Consider the following 18,667-nt stretch of genomic DNA (forward strand, 5'->3'; position numbering starts at 1 on the left):
GTAGGTTATATTTTAATACTGTGCCATTTTATAGAAGGGATTTGAGTGTGTCCCACAGGGAGACCTGGAACCAACTCTGTGGATACTGAGGAACAGCTTCATTATACAAACCTTTTAAATGTTTTCAAATTTCATGAAACCAAAAAAAGTTCACAATTTTACAAGAACAAATACAAACAGCAAAATGTCTACTAAATATGGTGGAATTTCTTCCTTTGATGGAGATAGGAGGAGTACTGGGAATGCATACTTGTCAGGAGAATGACTGGATCAGTTAAGAGACACCTCTTGTGGCCTTCAGGTTATAATGTGTCCTTATCTAAGTAGTATATGACTAAATGGAGGCATTGACATTTGAAATAGCAAGATGAGTGGGGGTTGTGGTGGTGTTTTATTATTGAATTTTCTTCTAAATTTCAATTTACCTTCAATTCTAATTCACCATTTAAAGCAGGTAAATTCACTCTGCAAATATAATCAAGGGATGTTCATATTGCATTAATAGATTGCTTTAGTTTTGTACTTCTCACAACTTAATTATTTAGAACCCAATTCCCTTATTCAACATTAGCATATTAAGGCAAAATCTAATTTGCAGTAAGCAGCTTGAGGCCACAGAACCACAGAAAAGAGTTGATGGAGGCAGGTGAATATGCCGATTTTTTTTTAACTCATCATTCTATCCAGTAGTTGATAGATATATTCTTCACATGCATCTTTTAGTATTTCAGTTGAGTAAAATGGGATATTTTGGCAGGTATGCTTATGTTTCTAGAATATTTATTAGTTTTACTTCTGAATAAGGGGCAATATCTGTCATTTGGCTAAAAGTAAATAAATAGAATAAGAAAGAAAAACAAAGGAGAAAATAAATCAGAGAAGTGAAAATGGTGAGTAAAATTTTGTACTATAGTACAAAAATAGTATAGTGGGGAGAAACTTAATTGTATACTCCTAGGCTGTTTCTAACCTAGCACTGGTGAATGTATCCACCCACCCATTACACTCTACCAGTTAACACTAGTATGTTTCTGCCTCAATATATTCTTAGGTAGGTATATCAACAGTTACATTAAGTATAGGCAAATTAAGACACCTGAGAAAAGATTCCTATACACATCACCTATCGTGGACTGACTATTTGCCAGGCACCATGATACCAACTGAAATAAATTTGTCATCTGGACCTGTCAATATACTTGGGTTTAGATAAAAACTATTTTCCACACATTAAACAGCTACTTAAGAGTAGTGTACAGTCAGAACTGGCTTGTATCTTTACACAATACTTGGGAATTGCCTGAGAAATTTAGAGATGAAAACCATCAGGAAGACAAAATTAAAGGAAACTTTGTTCTCAATGCTGAGGAAATGGAAAGCATGGATAAACCCATGGCTAGGCAGATTTAATGTAATAACCCTTGAATTTGGATTTGGAGGGAAGAGAGTACAGGGGGTATCAACTTGAAACTCAATCATTTTATGAGACGAAATGAGTTTGATCATTAAAATGATAATACCCACATATAGTGATTATCTTCTCTTAAAATAATTTCTAAGCTCTAGTTTGAAGCTCCAGTGATGAGTAATTCAGTTAAAGTTGTCTTCAGAAATGTGTAAAGAACTGTCTGCAGATACATTACTATTCCTTAATAATAATTGTCTTTATAAATAAAAACCGAGACATGGTCATGCTTAAATTGATCGAATCATCTAATATGTCCAGTTTCTTGCCTCCTTAACTCAGTTTAATTGACAAAGAAATCCAGATTTTGAGTGACCCTAAAACAGATCATTAGTGAGAAGTCTGAGAGAACAGACTTTGCACTCAAATTAAAAGAAAGTTTATGATCTGCAAGTATTGTATTTGGGTAAACTTGTTATAGGTTAAAGGAAGTGACCAGGTTGGACCCAGAAAATAGTTTACTAAACTCATGGAACAGAATGCATCTCTATCTAAACTTCCAGGCTTCAGAATCACAGGGTCTCTTATTGCCTTCACAAGTGAGACAGAAATGGCTCTGAAACAGGCAGTCATTGCTTTGAATATTTACTTTTCACTTCATCACTTATCGTTATGTAAACTTGGGCATGTTTTTCAATTGTGTGAGTTGGTATATATATCTTTTGCACAGCTCCCACATTCATTAAGTGTAGTAGTATATTTACCTGTTTAGTTTAGTGCCTTCAATAAAGTAAGCACTTGACAAATTAAAGTATCAGTAATTATTATCAGTATTAATTGACCAGCCATTGTTACTATTATACTCTTCTTCTTTTCTTCAGGAAAAAATCCTTTTCCTTGGAGTGGCCAACCCTCTCAAGTGTGATGTGGATAATTCCCTTAAAGCAACTTGTAATTCCATTACCTTCATCAGAGACAACTCTAAACTTAGAATTTGCCAACTGACCACTTCTAGTCAATGAAGAAGTAAGGGGAGAAACAATAAGGAGTTTTACTGAAAGGTTCCTTTACTCCTACAAAGGGACATGAAGAAGAAATGCTCCCTCCTCTACTGGTTGTGTTCCTGTTATGCATGCAAAACTGGGATAATCATATATAACAATGAAAGACTTTAGACAGAGACAAAAGCAACATTTAGAGGAAGATGAACTAAAAGACAGAAGAAATGCAGATTCAAATTGCATCTGGGAGCCATTGAATTTACTTAGTAATATACCTATGCACTTACTATTAACAAGATGTTTAATTTTTTTATTGCACAAACATTGATGGCATATTTTCTGCTTCAGGCAACCTAAAACATCCTAAAGGATACATTATTCCATAAATATTTTGTTTTTCTCAAGATTCCATCATACACACACACACACAGACATGCACGAGTAAATACATGTACCCACATATGCTACAAAAAGAAAGTGAGGATAAAACACGGGAGAGCAAATTGCCTATATATTTGACCTCATAAACAGTCAGCTTACTAAATAAAATTTCATTGTTTTAAATTTTATTTGTATGTGATTGATGAAGGTCCTTGTATGATAAAGGATCATGGGTTGTACAAACATGAACAAATCTTTTCTCTCAAGTGACTTTTGCTCAAATGTAGAGACTATGTAGTAAACAACTATCATCCACAATAAAGTGAAATATGACCAAGCAGAGTATAAAACTGAGACAGGAAAGATCACAAGAAGTAGTTCATGATCTGTGTGTGACCATGTAAACATTGTTCTGTATCACAAATAATACACATTTATGTTTCATATACATGCTGTTATAATTAATACCTTTAGCCAAATAGAAATGCCGTCCCTTCTTGGGAGTCACCAACTTTTAATTCTTCTTTCCTCTCTAATGCTCACCTTTTGCTCTGCCTGTTTAATATTTATCAGTTCTAGAACAAAAATACTGGCTCTCACCTTCAGACATTCTTCCTACAACTATTGTTTATGGCAGAGACTGAGTTTTAAGGTTCAAAAAACCCTTTTATTTCTACTTGGAGTTTTGAAAACATATTTAAAACTAAAAGCTAAGAATTGACTTTTGTCCTCCCTTGTCCTGTTGTGACCTTCTAACTCCTGAAGCAGAAAACCTAGGCTGCCCTGGATACTAAAAGAATTGGAAAAGGGGGTGGGGAAGTATTATAGGCCTAAAAGGAATTTCAGAGAATAAAAAAGCACGTAAGATGATACACAATGCCATCCCAGTATATGAGGGAAGAGAAACTCACTAGTAAATAGGAACTAGTGGCAGACGGGAGCTCCGTGGAAGATTTGTGGTTAAATATGTTCTTAAATAAAGATTTTGAAAGTAAATAAGGCAGAGGGAATTCTTGCAAAAATGGGTAAAAGCAGAGGGAATGCATGAATTTCCAGTGATAACCTGTTATATGTCAGTAGCATACAGGCTCATTGTAGGCAACTTTTTCCAAAACAGTTGTTGAGTTCAAGATAAATTTAACTTGCCTTAGTTTCATTCAACAACTCATCAGCTAAAAATATTTGTAAGTCAAAGGGGCAGAGACTGTGCTAGATTGTACTACATATGCAAGCGTTGGGTGAAACTATCCCAGAGCCTCTGAAGAACTTCCCAATTGATTCAAGTTGAGAGGGTGGAGATGAAAGATAAGATTGAAGTGACATAGATGTTTTCTAAGAAGATAGGTGTGTTTTAAGTGTCTTTGATTTAAACCAAAAATTGATTAGTCCACTAATGTATATATGTATGCAAAACACCTTTCTTGGGGTGCATTCAGTATATTATCTCAGCCAGATTTTTCAGGGTTTTTGAATACAGCTGTTTTTCCTAGGCTTTCTTCACTTCAAGATAGAGACCTCCCTAAGAACACTTTCCTGTTCTCTTTCCCAGGCTGCCACAGCTCTTTAAGCAGACATTTGAAGAACTGTCAGAATCAAGGGACAAAGAGCAGAAAGGGCAGACAAGGGAAGCAGAAGGCAATGCAAAAAAAATGGGAAGTGCTGCAGTGGCCAGCCATTGTGCCAATTTCATGCTTTCACACCTTTGAATGAGTGTTCAAAGTGTTTCATTTTGGGAGCCTCAGACAGTGGAGCACTGATTGCAATGGCTTCAGGCATTTCAGGGCACAGCTGGCCACTAGGCCACCCCTGTGTCCATGGCAGTTTTCTAAAAATAAGGGAAATAAAATATAGGTTATTTTCAGCTCTGATGGGTGAACCTCACTGTGAACAACTGCAGGATCAGTGCTGGTTTTTTTTCTTTTCCTTTTCTTTCATTTCTTTTTTTTCCTCCTAACACAGACTGAGCCACGTCATCTTTGAGGAGTATGGCTTTTTATCTTGCTTTGTTTTGTTTTACTTAGTATGGAAGAAACAGCAAGAAAGAGAGAATCCATTTATGATAAATAACAAATTCTGTACCTGAGCTGTCCCACTGGCTTAACAGGCCCCAAATTCTGCCTCAAAGAAACAAACCAAAATGTTGAGCGAAGAGTAAATAAATATTATAGATAATAGCTGTCCAGGGGAAAAATTTGGTGCAGGCAGCAGTTACAACAGGCTTTGGGGCCCATGTATCCCATATAACACTGCTAGGATTCAAGTCCCAGTTTCCCACTAATGCACACTCTGAGAGACAGCAGAGTATAGTTCAAGTACTTGGATCCCTGCCACCCATGTGCGAGACCTCCTCTCTTCAGCCTGGTCCAACCCTATTGCAGTTTGAGGGAATGAACCAATGGATAGAAGATCTATCAGTCTGTTTATTTCACTCTTTCAACAAAATTAAAACAAATAAAATTTTAAAAATTAAAAACAGGGGTAAAGGGCTGGCATGCAATGTTGACATCCCAGGTCTGAGTGCCTATTGGAGGTCCAACTGCCCCTCTTTCCATCTAACTGTTAATACATCTGAGAAAGCAGCAAAACATATCCAAGTTTCTGAGCTATTGCCAATTGCTGAAGACCTGGATGGAATTCCAAGTGTCTGGCTTTAGCCTGGCCCAAGCATATGTCATTGTGGCCATTTGAGAAGTGAATCAGCAGATAGAATATCTCACTCTCTATGTGTCTCTCCCTTTTTCAGTCACATTCCTTAATAAAATATTTATAAATAAATAAAATAAAAAATAGGGATGTGTTAAGGATTAAGCCATTGCTTGGAATGTCCACATCCCATATGGGAGTGCTGGTCCGAGTCCCAGCTACTCTGCTTCTGATCCTGCTAATGAATCCTGGGAGGGAGAAGATGGAGGCTCAAATACCTGCATCCTCACCAACCTCATGGGAGATCCTGGTTCCTGGCTTTAGCCTGGTCCAGCATTGGCTTTTATAGACATTTAGGGAGTGAGCCCGCTAATGGAAAATCTTTCTCTCTGTCTCTGTGTCTTTCTCTCTGCCTATCAAGTAGACGAAAATAAATAAACATTTTTAAAAAATTTATAAAGCTGCTTATATATTAGCTTACTGTAAAGACTACTAAATGAATCATTTTATAAGCAACTATTGCTTGTTGAAAGTTATTAAACTTTTATTAATCTTATTAATCCTATTAAAATGCTTAGTTATATTGCCTTACAATATGAATACAGAATACAATACAATGTTGCCAAACTGTCCCTCATTCTATAGTCTCCATTTGAGAGGTAAATGTTAGAAAAACCTGTATTCTAGACCCAGTTCTGCCATTCGCTGCTTTTGTTACACTTGGCCAGTTATTTAATTTCACAGAGACTTCAATTTCTTCATCATACAATGAAGTTTAAAATATCTCTTTACTTGAAAACATGAAATCACAAAATTAGTTAAATCTGAAGAGTGTTAGAGGTCACTTAGTTAATTTGTTTTGTTTTACAGATGAGAAAGTTACCAGGTCACACAGTTGGTTGGTAGAATATTCATAATGAGCACCCAGCTGTCCTAATTACTGACATGTGTGCTCTACACATTATTATTATCATCATATTTACTTCACATAAATCTTCCATTTCTATAAATTTAATCCACTCATCCTTATCCCAATCACCAGCATCCAAACCCTTCTACTTTCCCACAGTTGGCCAGCTTTTTGGAACTCTCCCACATGTGTCAATGACATCTACTCAGCATCAGGAACAAAATGAAGGACATGCTCATCTCTGCAGCTTCCCCTGAGCTTCCTTGCAGACAAGGGGACTCCTTCCTTTCTGAACCACATTACACCTAAGGGATCCCTGAGTTATCAACACTTAAGTCATCAGGTCACAAACCCAATGAATAATGCACCCAATTTAGGCATGACAGAAGAGCCTGATCACACCTAATTTTTAATGTTTTTAGCAACTAAAATTGTGCTTATTCCATAACTCTCTACATGTAATAGGGGAATAAAAATAATAGCTCTTACTTGAGACTTTTGTGAATTTTAAACTTTATATAGACATATCAAAATAGAGCAGTGCTTGACTCATACTATGTTGTATATTACTCTTAGTAATTATTGTATCATTTGTTGTTTAGGGTGATGATGATGTTTGGAGCACTAAATAACTTGTCTTCTGGAGAAGTACTAATCAAATCCCAAACACTATTTCTAATGGGAGCTACCAGAAAATAAGGAAATAATAAAACTAAGTGCTTTTTCTTTCTTCTTTAAAGAGAATTGCACTCCTTACTTCCATGAGTGCCTGAGACTTTCTGAATTTCTTAGAGACAAAGTATAGATAGTATAATACATATTTTTACAGAAATCAAGATTTTTTTGCTTTGCCTCATGATTCTTATTTCCTATACCTTGGTTCATAGGCAATGAGTGTTGTAGATCAATGACATTTATCAATATTTTTCAGATATTTGAAAGGTAGAGTGGGGGCTATAGGATTCCACTTTCATCTAAGGAGATAATGATAACAGAAATCTGTTTCCTTACTGCTAGAACTGCTCTTAAATTTAGACTTTAACAGCTACAATCACGTATCCTGTCATGATAGGGATAGAATAGGTAGCATAAAAACTACTCTCTCTTGGAGTAGACATTTAACCCAATATAGATAAGACTTCAGTTAGGATGCCCAGTGTCTGGGTTTGATTCCAGGTTCCATCTCCCAATTTCAGCTTCCTCCATAGCATGTGGGAAGCAGCAGACAACGACCCAATATTTGGGTACCTGCCATCCATATGTGAGACCTGAGTTGAGTTCCTGGCTCCTGATTTCAGCCTGTCCCAGCCAAGGCTATTGATGGCATTTGGAGGGTAAACCAGCAGTTGGGAACTCTGTCAGTTTATTTTTTTCTGTTTCTCTAATAAAAAAAAATATTCTCAACTAGAACTCAGGATATCTGAGCTGTCACAGCTCTGCTTCTGACTGTGCTTCTGACAGATGAATAATTTGTATCTGAAATGAAAGCCCTTCATCTGCATTATTCTAGAGTCCTACTTGACCCAAGTCTTTCTCCTGTTTTTAAAATTTTGATAAAACAGTATGTTAATAGACAAGTTTCAGAACCAATTTGGACCAACATATTTTAATTTTTTTTTTTTTTTTTTTTTTGGACAGTGAGAGAAAGAGATAGAGAGAAAGGTCTTCCTTTGCCATTGGTTCACCCTCCAGTGGCTGCCGTGGTCAGCGTGCTGCAGCCAGCGTACCACGCTGATCTGAAGGCAGGAGCCAGGTGCTTCTCCTGGTCTCCCAGGGGGTTCAGGGCCCAAGCACTTGGGCCATCCTCCACTGCACTCCCGGGCCACAGCAGAGAGCTGGCCTGGAAGAGGGGCAACCGGGACAGAACCCGGCGCCCTGACCGGGACTAGAACCCGGTGTGCCGGCGCCACAAGGTGGAGGATTAGCCTGTTGAGCCACGGTGCTGGCCCCAAGGACCAACATATTTTAAAAACTTTATTTATTTTAGAAGTTAAGTTACAGACAGTGAGCAGGAAAGATAAACAGAAAGGCTTTCCCTCCACTGGTTCATTCTTCAAATGGCCATAGTGGCTATAGCTGGGCTGATCCGAAACCAGGAGCCAGGAGCTTTTTATAGGTCTCCAGTGCAGGTGCAGGGGCCCAAGTGCTTGGGCTATCCTCCACTGCTTTCCCAGGCTATAACAGAGAGCTGGATTGGAAGTGGAGCCCTTAGAGGATGCTGGCACCACAAGCAGAGGATTAACCCACTGCATCACAGTGCAGGCCCCTGGACCAAGATTTTGCTGCTTAATAACATAAATGTCTCCAGTAATGGAGCAGTATTCTGTAGCATTAACCCCATACTTAAAATTAAAATTCCATAATATAAAATTTTACAATAAATGAAGAAAGAAAATCTTACTGTTTCCATTCTGTTGATAAAGCATGACAAAGAGATCTTTTATGGCTTGCACCAGTTAAACAGCTAATTTATCAATACAGTGTAGGTGAGTACTTGTGGGAAGCCCACAAATTTTAGATTGGGCATAAGACTGACAAGAGAAGGAGATAGTCTTTCCCCAGAAAGTATTTTGTTTAATAGACAAGACATCAGATGAAGAAAATATGCATAGTTCTTTAATTATGTTTTCTTGCTTTACATTGTTTAATCTGATATCTTTTTAATATAGTGGGATCATTTGAAGAACTATTCTATTAGCATGTCATTAGTGTGCCTTTGCATTGTTTGGAAATGATCAATGATATTTTCATAGATATTACTCTGAATATCTATGTTATATTATCCATAACTCTCTTAAGAAAAATAATCTATTGCTTTATAATTGTTTTTCATATACTACCATTCCAATATACTACCAATCCAATATACTATAAAAATCTGAAGGATCTTTTTTTGTGTGTGTTTTCTCTATTATATACCACAATATCTAGTACTTTATTTGATCATATGTCAAGATTAGCCTAAGACAGTTCTGGTTTATACCTCCTGTCCTAGTATGCTCATATCCAGCACACCTTTTCACTGGTAAAACATACCCATCAAATGATAAATTATTTAGTCAATCTCCTTACATATACACACTCCCAATAAAGAGTTGTAAATGATAATTCCTCAATATAAGGTTCCTTCCCTTGATTGAATTCTGTTTCAATATTCATCCTCTGTTTTACAAAGTAATCATGAACTCTAGAGAAATAATCTAACTGATATGTGAAACCATGGGTTATTTCAAGAATTGTAAAACATAATGTCTTATGTGAATTTTGAAAAGATTTAATCTTTTATAGAACCCCCCAAAATAGTCAACTAAACCCCCCAAAATAGTCAACTACACCCATAGCCCGTTTATATATTTAGCATATTTATATACTGCCAAGCAATGTTCACGGTGTTGAGATAGAGTGGTGACTAGAGCAGATGTGTTAATTATGATCAGGAAGCATATGACTTGATGGAAGAGACAGACTTTGCAGAAACATACCAAGTTCATAAACAGATGATAAAGTGATGATACTTACCAGGAAAGTGTCAAGGTGCTATGTGATCAAATACCAAGGTCCTAATGTAGATGGAAGTGGCAAGGACACAAGGAAGGAAACACAGGCAAAGGCAGCACTGATGTTCCAACTTGAATGATGAGTAGGACAAGGTTTGCAAAGAGTGGAGGAAGAGTGTCCCTGGATAAAGGAAAGCAAGTGGTGCAGTTCTGAAATGAAAAGGAGTTCAGAGTTTAAGAAACTGAAAGTAGGCCAACAAGTCATAGTCAAAGCTAGGGATAAAAATTGGGGTTTTTGAGAAGTGATATAGGAGACCAAGAAAAAAGACTAGATTCTGCAAATCTGGGACAACTGTTTCTTGTAGCAGCACATTCACTAATTTTATCTCAAGCTTGTCAGAATAATGGAGCCAGAACTATGCCCAGGAGAATAAAAGACATATTTACAGTTTATAGTCTTTCTTCACCTTTGATATTTTCACAACATTGGATATCCTTTCACTGAAAGGTATGGGATAGAGGGTTAGAAAATAGAGAAGGAAAGATGAGTGAGAAAGAAGACCAGATTCATTGTTTCAAGGAAAATCACTCCAGTCACTGGGACTATCTACTCATTCCTTTCTCTTCCTCCTCTTTTTTTTTAATTAAAAAAGGCATTTACATGCTAATTGGATCTTTATTCCTTGAGAGTCCCTCTGCTCTTGTAAGTTTTCCTCTTCTGAAGTGTTTAATCCTCAGTTTGAAACATCACTGTTGATTGCAGTAGAAAGACTATGATGTCACAAATGGGGGATTATGACTTCACAGGGGAAATAAGAGAGCAAGACAGACAGTTCCAAGAGACCAAGATCTTTTATTTATGAGAATGTCTCTATTAATCAAAGAGGGAGAGAAAAAGAAAACATATAGAATATGACAGCAGAATTGTAGCTAAATAAAATATTCTTCAAAATTATCCTGGCAATGTCACTTTCTCTTTAGAGGATTCCTGAGAAATGTTATTGCAGAAGATAGGTTTGAGCTTCCAAATCTCCTCATACTTAGCACTTGAGAAATATTTCTCCCTAGGGTAATGGGAAACATCATTAGGACACAGAGCAGCTTCCACTAGAGAATGCTAAGGAGTAAAGTGCAATGCCACTCATGATCCTTTTGAGATTTCTCCAGTTGAGTCCTTGGAAGAGCTTTCCTCCATTCTGTTTAGCTCCATTTATGAAACCCATGACCTAATCTGGCTTTGAATATGATGTACGAGTCATCCAAAGGTGTATTTTAATTTTCCCTCAGAAAAGCAGTTCACTATTTCTCTTTTGTAAAAAAAATATTTTTTTTTATTTGAAAGGCAGAGTTATAGAGAGGCAGAGAGAGAAAAAGAGAGAGAGAGAGAGAGAGAGGTCTTTCATCTGTAGGTTCACTTCCTGATGGCTGCAATGCAACGGCCGGAGCTGTGCATATCCAAAACCAGGAGCCAGGAGCTTCTTCCAGGTCTCTCACACTGGTGCAGAAGCCCAAGGACTTGGGCCATCTTTCTCTGCTTCCCCAGGCCATGCAGCTCACTAGTTCTAATGCAAACACCATTTCACTTTTTAATCAAGTGAAATTATTGGTTTCCGTAAGTATACATCCTTGGAATTAATTTTCATTGATAACAAATATTATTGTATTTTGAGTTTCAGATATGTTGCAAACTGTCAGAATAAATCACATTGTCATATTTCTTAACTTCACACTTTTGTTGTGAACTTTGCTGTAATACCCGTAATACTCATCAGCAAATCATGTACCTCATATTTGGCCAATGTTTCCCAAAGTGCCTGTTGTCAAATAAAACACAACAACAGAACAACCTACAGACTCAAATAGAGATTCATGAGTCCCCAGTTCCAGAGATGCCGGGATGCACGCTGGTTGAGGTCAAGGAGACTGTGTTTGTCCCAAGTGATATGCACATGGAAGACTGAGAACCCTGGCCTTATGCTTTTCATGAAACAGTAGAGAAATGACACAACCCTGTAATGTCTCATGTAGGGACTTTATTGAATGTGGATATAGGAGTTACCTTCCTAGGTGAGCACTCAGTACTCCCTGTCTCTGCCCATTATGGACTCGGTCTTCAAATTCCTCCTTGTCCCAACAAAAGTTTTGCTTGGCACTAAATCTCACTTCTACTTTTAAAAAGAATGCTTATGAACCTTTATTTCCTCCACAGAGATTGTCTATAAGGGACTTTACTGGTGATACTACCAAAAACAATTATCTTTGTGAAAACAGAGTAACTATGCTTCTTTCCCCAAAAAAACTTGTATTAAAGGAGTGTATGACACAGTTGGTTAACAACCACATAGGACACCCCCATCTCTCGTGAAAGTGCCTGATATCCAGTCTCAGCTCTGCTGCAAATCTGGTTTCCAGCCAGTGTGCATCCTTGATGTTAGTAGAAAATAGCTCAATGGCTTGATTCCTTGCCATCCACGTGGGATCCAAGATGTAGTGCCTGGCTCCTGGCTTTGGCCTGACACAGACATTTAGGGAGTGATCCAGTAGGTGGAAATTATTTCTCTGCCCTTATCTCTCTGTCACTCTACCATTAAAATAATAAATAAAACTTAAAAGAATAAGATTGGCATTGCTGAAGTGTAATATACCGAAAGTAAGGTATACATGCCTGAGTATACAAATTGATGTGTTTTAACTAAGTGAATAGATTATGTAATCACCTCCTACAAAAGTAAATACAACACTAACAACCCCCCAAAAGTGCCTTTCTTTTCAGGCATTGGACTTATCAGGGCAATTATTCTGATTTCTGTTTTGGAGATTTATAAAATTGGAGTGGTATGATCTGTAGTATGTTGAGTCTTGTTTCTTTGGCTCATGAGATTCACCTGTGTCATTATTTGTATTAGTATGTCCTCATTGATGAATAGTGTTTCATTATAGGAATATACATAATATGTTAATCCATTCTCATATTGTTCTTCATGTGTATTGATTATACTTTGTTGTTACAAAGACTAGTGCTATAATGAATATTTTAACACATCTCTTTTAGGTAACACCTACATATTCTGTGTTAGATACCAAGAGATGAAACAAGTTTAGCTTTAGTATTCACTGCTATGTTAGTATGTATTTTAATCACTAGAGTATATGGTGGCTGGCACCGTGGCTCACTAAGCTAATCCTCCGCCTACGGAGCCAGCACCCTGGTGTTCTATTCCCGGTTGGGGCGCCGGATTCTGTCCCAGTTGCTCCTCTTCCAGTCCAGCTCTCTGCTGTGGCCCAGGAAGGCAGTGGAAGGATGGCCCAAGTGCTTGGACCCTGTACCCACATGAGAGACCAGGAGGAAGCACCTGGCTCCTGGCTTCAGATCGGCGCGGCACACTGGCTGCACTGGCCGTAGCGGCCATTTGGGGGTGAACCAATGGAAGGAAGACCTTTCTCTCTGTTTCTCTCTCTCTCACTAACTCTGCCTGTCAAAAAAAAAAAAAAAAAAGAGTATATGGTATGCATTTTGTCTTCTTGATTATTCTTATATGAATTATTAATTTATAGTGTTCTACATTTTCTGCTGAGTTTCTCTTTCAGTTGATTTATGAAAACTATTTGAACAACATTAAGTGGCATCATGTATTACCAGATAAATTTTTTTTGGTTTTTGCTCACTATTTATTTTGATTATTTTATTATCACATTTGTAAAAAAAAAAAAGATCTGTAGACACCTCAACATAATTCACAATGGATTTATCTCAATATCATTAAAATATTTATTTGCTATCTTTTAGTATGTTTTAATTGTCATTTTAATTCACTTATTTATGTTCAAATGAAAATATACATATATAATATACATATAATATGTATATATGAGGAAACCACAAATCATTCATGGAAAATTAAAGTACAAAGTACATTTATTTTGTATAAAAGTATTACAATCATATAGCTTTCTTTATAATACACATTTTCCATGAATATTTTGAAAATCTCTTGTATGTGTATGTATATAAATATATACATAGTTAATACTAGAATTTACCTTTGTATTAAATAACTATATATAGATATACTCTATAATTTTATTTAAATTAAAACTATAATCCCTTCAATTTTATTTTATTTTTTTAAAAGATTTAATTAATTTTTTGAAAGACAGTATCACAGAGAGAGGTAGAGACAGAGAGAGAGGTCTTTCATCTGCTTGTTCACTCCCCAGATGGCCGCAATGGCTGGAGCTATGCAAATCCGAATCCAGGAGCCAGGAGTTTCTTCTGGGTCTCCCACGTGGGTGCAGGGGCCCAAGGATTTAAGCTTTCTTCTACTGCTTTCCCAGGCCATAGTGGAGAGCTGGGTTGGAATAGGAGCAGTTGGGACTAGAACTGGTGCCCATATGGGATGCCAGCACTTCAGGCCAGGGCTTTAACCTCTGAGCCACAGCGCCGGCCCCCCAAAATTTATTAACTATAACTTATGTTACTATCTTTAAATTTATATTGCAAATGCACTTTCTGAAAACACAATGTCAATTTGCAGTATTATGCCAGTTTCCACTCTACCACTTTATGATATACAATGAGTTTTGAAAATTGACAACTTTGTGGCTGAAGAATAGAATATCTTTGCTTTTTCTATAGTTAGATTCACTGAATATAATATACCAACAGAAATGTATGTGTACCATTAATGAACATACAAAGGTATATATTAAAAGGAATTCCACTGTATCAGTACCATCACCGCATTTCATTTTCATTTTCCATAATGATATCTGTGGGGACCCATGAGTAGGCCTAACATGGGACCTCTGAGTTAAGGCTTGGCCTGGCAGCCGTGTTGCGTTTGCTAAAGAGGATGTTTTTAGTTTAAATTGGGATGGTGCTTTCCACTGGATGTAAATGACTTTGAGGGACTTTCCAAAAAGGGTATAGAGTGTTGTAAACAACAAGATGGCGCCAAGGACCACACGAAGAGCCTGCCCACCACGTGACATCTCATTTGATTGGCCCAGGAGCGCATGAATGCCGCGTGAACAGGCATCGGATTGGAGTGCTCTGTGCATGAACTTTAGCCAGCTTCCAATTGGTTGGATTTTGTATCTAAGTCGTACGCCGAGGAAGGAAGCTCGCTCTCTCTCTCTCTCTCTCTCTCTCTCTCTTTTCCTTCCTCCTTCCTTTCCCTCTACCTCTGTCGCTGTTATTTTCTTAATGAAAGTCTACGGAAGACCGTTTAGCTGTGAGTAGCGTCGTTCCTTTGCGGGCAAGGGAGCAACAATATCATATTTAATATTACTGGTTCTAACTCTGGACTTGATATTGTTTCTAGTAATTGTCCATTCCTAACAAACATTACACTCTTTTCAGTTTCAGGTATTGGTATGCTTAATGTCTGTTAGTAGAATCCATGCCTCCTAACCTCCTCTTCTCTAAGTGCTCTTAAATATTCTCAATTATTTCCACATGATTATAAAATTTAAAGTATATTTGTTAACTTATAACATTTTAAATAAAATTGTAAATTTATTTTAATAGATTAATGAATCAATTCTGCATAATTAACACAATTATATTGTGAAATATTCCCAAATAGTAGTAAATATGTCTATCAATTTATCTCCTTCTCTTTTCAAAGTAGATTTTATGGCTATTAATATATACATCATCAATTTTTTTTCTGAGCTTTTTTTAAAGATTCATTCATTTATTTGAAAGGCATAGTTACAGAGAGAGAAGTAAAGACATAGAGAGATTTTCCTTCCACTAGTTCACTCCCCAAAGGGCTGCATGATCAGGGCTGGGCCAGGCCCAAGCCAGGATCCAGTAGCTTCTTCTGGGTTTCCCATATGAAAGAATATTGGCCCAGTATTTTGTAAACTACCTCTGAATTGGAGTTGGTTTGATATTTTCTTATGACAAGCTTAGGGTCACGAGATTTGGAATTACTACCACAGAGATACCAAGTTAATTTCTCCCAGGGCCAGAGCTGCATCAATCCGAAGGCAGGAACCAGGAGCTTCTTCTGGGTGTCCCACATGGGTGCGGGGGCCCAAGGACTTGAGCCCACTTTTACTGCTTTCTCAGGCCATAGCAGAGAGTTAGATCAGAAGTGGAGCAGACAGGACTTGAACCAGTGCCTATATGGGATGCCAACACTGCAGGCAGCGGCTTTACCGAATACGCCATAGTGCTGACCTCATATTTATTATTCGGAATTTTTGTATTCTACAGGATGTTTTGCTCCTTCTTCCTCATTTGCTTATTTAATCTATCAAATAAATTTAAATAAGAACTCAATTTTTATTTTATTTTTCATATAATGTGATATTATTTGTATCTACTTAGAATATTTATTTTGTACTTTAGGTTACAATTCAATATTATCTTTATTTATATATTTCCTCAAATCTTTCCAATTCTGGCCATTAGGAGCTCTTTCAGATTGTTTCATGTGTCCTTTTCTCAATACTCATCCTCTAATTTATTGTATTATTTTTAAGATGTTCTTTCCTTTTCAGGCACCACAAGATTTACTTTGTGCACCAGCCCTAGAGTAAGACATTTTTCCAGGGAGTCCTGGTAGTCTTTATATAGAAGGTTGATATTTTGAAATCAAGACTATTTGTGTGTCACCTTTTCCAAACTCAGTGAAGAAAGATAGTAAAATTTATGCATATTAAAATCAATAAATGTATTAAATTATACATTTAAATATTTATAATAATTATCATATTTAAATGTATACAAAATTTACTCATATATTCATAGGTGTATAAACATATATTCAAATATGCTTATATGTATATATGTCAAAATATGCATGTGTGCATTTGCAGTAGTTAATCCACATATATTCATACAAAAACACTTCAAAAATTTTAAGAAATTAATTAAAAGATGATTATTTTGGTACAAGGTAGTTTGAAATTCATAAAGTTGTTTTCCTGATAGGAATTTTCTTTTTTTATTTTTTGACAGGCAGTGTTAGACAGCTTGAGAGAGAGAGACAGAGAGAAAGGTCTTCCTTCCGTTGGTTCACCCCCCAAAAGGTTGCTATGGCCAGCACGCTGTGGCCGGTGCATTGTGCTGATCCGAAGCCAAGAGCCAGGTGTTTCTACCTGGTCTCCCATGCGGGTGCAGGGCCCAAGCACTTGGGCTATTCTCCACTGCCTTCCTGGGCCACAGCAGAGAGCTGGACTGGAAGAAGAGCAACCAGGACAGAATCCAGCAGCCCAAATGGGACTAGAACCTGGGGTCCCGGTGACACAGGTGGAGGATTAGCCAAGTGAGCTGCGGCGCCAGCCGTTAGTAATTTTCTATTTACTTTTTGAATATCCCACGTTTACTAGTTAAAAAGAAAACTTTACACAGGGGACCGGCACAGGTAAAGCTGCTGTCTCCAGTGCCAGCATCCTATATGGGCACTAGTTCAAGTCCCAGCTGCTCCTCTTCCAATCCAGCTCTCTGCTATGGCCTGGAAAAGCAGTAGAAGATGGCTCAAGTCCTTGGGCTCTTGTAACTGCATGGGAGACCTGGAGGAAACTCCTGGCTTCAGATCAGTACAGCTCCGGCCTTTGTAGCAAACTGGGGAGTGAACCAGTGGATTGGAGACCTCTCCCTCTCTCTGCCTCTTCTTCTCTCTATGTAACTCTGACTTTCAAAAAAGTAAATAAATCTAAAAAAAAGAACTTTACACTAACATAAAATGTAAATCTTAATTCTACTTTCTATGAACTTTTTAAAATAACCTCATATATACATGTGAGCTTGTATGTATATCCATTTATAAATACAAATATATAATTATTCTTGTATATATGCAAGTAGGTGTATATATGCATACGTGTATATGTTCTTGTGTGCATATATTCATTGCAGTATGTATTTATGATTATTTCTGAATCTCTATACATATTTAAAAATAATTTATGTGGATAGCTGGATTTCAGAACGACCAGGTTTACTCAAGTCTTCCCTTTCTTATTTGTAGCTTCTTTCTCTGGAAAAAAGAATCCTGGCTCCCATACCTACAATTTAGGTACTTCTTTATTCATTCTTAGTACACATGTAAAAGAGTTTCAAAACTACTAGCTATACTCTTGCAAGAAACAAATTACATACTAAAGCATGGTGTTTATCTACAGTTTCTTTGACTGAATCCTCACAGTATACAATAAAAAGACATTCTCAATGTTATTTAAGTCTGTTATTCTGCATCACCTGAAGTCAAATGAAGACACACACTTATTATGCTGTTAGACCTATCTTGGGATACTCCAAGAATCTGGTTGACTTTTCTTATGGCAAAGTTTCTTTGAGATGTACATTTTCATGGACTTTGACAAAGTTGTGGAGTTAAGTATCTACCATACTAGGACCAAAAAGAATGATTGTGTTATCCTAAAACCTCACCTGTGTAGCCCTATTATAGTTAATCACTCCCAAATTTCACAACTATTTTCAAATATTGATCTGTATTTTGACCATAAAATTTTGTTCACTTCATAATTCCTCATAAATTGAGGCACATAATAAGTATCATTTCAGATAAGTTTTTTTAGAATGTTACAAAATTTATTGAAGATTCATCCATGTTTCTGTATAAATCAATAGCTCATTCCTTTTTATTGCTGGATATTATTTCCATTTGTGTAAGTACCGTAGTTTATGATCCATTCAACTCTTGAAGGAGATCTTGGTTGCTTCAGTTTTTGACAGTTATTAAAGGCTCTGCTCTAAATATTAATGTTTAAATTTTTATTTGACTATATGTTTTCAATTCACTTAGGTAAACATTAACAAGAGGGACTGTTGAATCTTATGGTAAGCTCTGGC

General features: G+C 36.9%; 2 long non-coding RNA genes across 4 annotated transcripts in view; one reads left to right on the forward strand and one right to left on the reverse strand.

Annotated features, from left to right (window-relative positions):
* LOC103349328 (uncharacterized) overlaps nucleotides 1–10,567 on the reverse strand; it is a 29,906-nt gene extending 19,339 nt beyond the window's left edge. The window contains exons 1-2 of the long non-coding RNA XR_007921481.2: nucleotides 10,499–10,567; nucleotides 9,860–10,047 (exon numbers count right to left, since the gene is read on the reverse strand). This is a non-coding gene — a long non-coding RNA (uncharacterized lncRNA). The remainder of the gene's footprint in view (nucleotides 1–9,859; nucleotides 10,048–10,498) is intronic.
* Nucleotides 1–18,667, forward strand: part of LOC103349327 (uncharacterized) — a 123,637-nt gene that overhangs the window by 4,115 nt on the left and 100,855 nt on the right. The window lies entirely within an intron of this gene.

Source organism: Oryctolagus cuniculus, chromosome 10, assembly GCF_964237555.1.
Source record: "Oryctolagus cuniculus chromosome 10, mOryCun1.1, whole genome shotgun sequence".
Lineage (NCBI taxonomy): Eukaryota > Metazoa > Chordata > Mammalia > Lagomorpha > Leporidae > Oryctolagus > Oryctolagus cuniculus.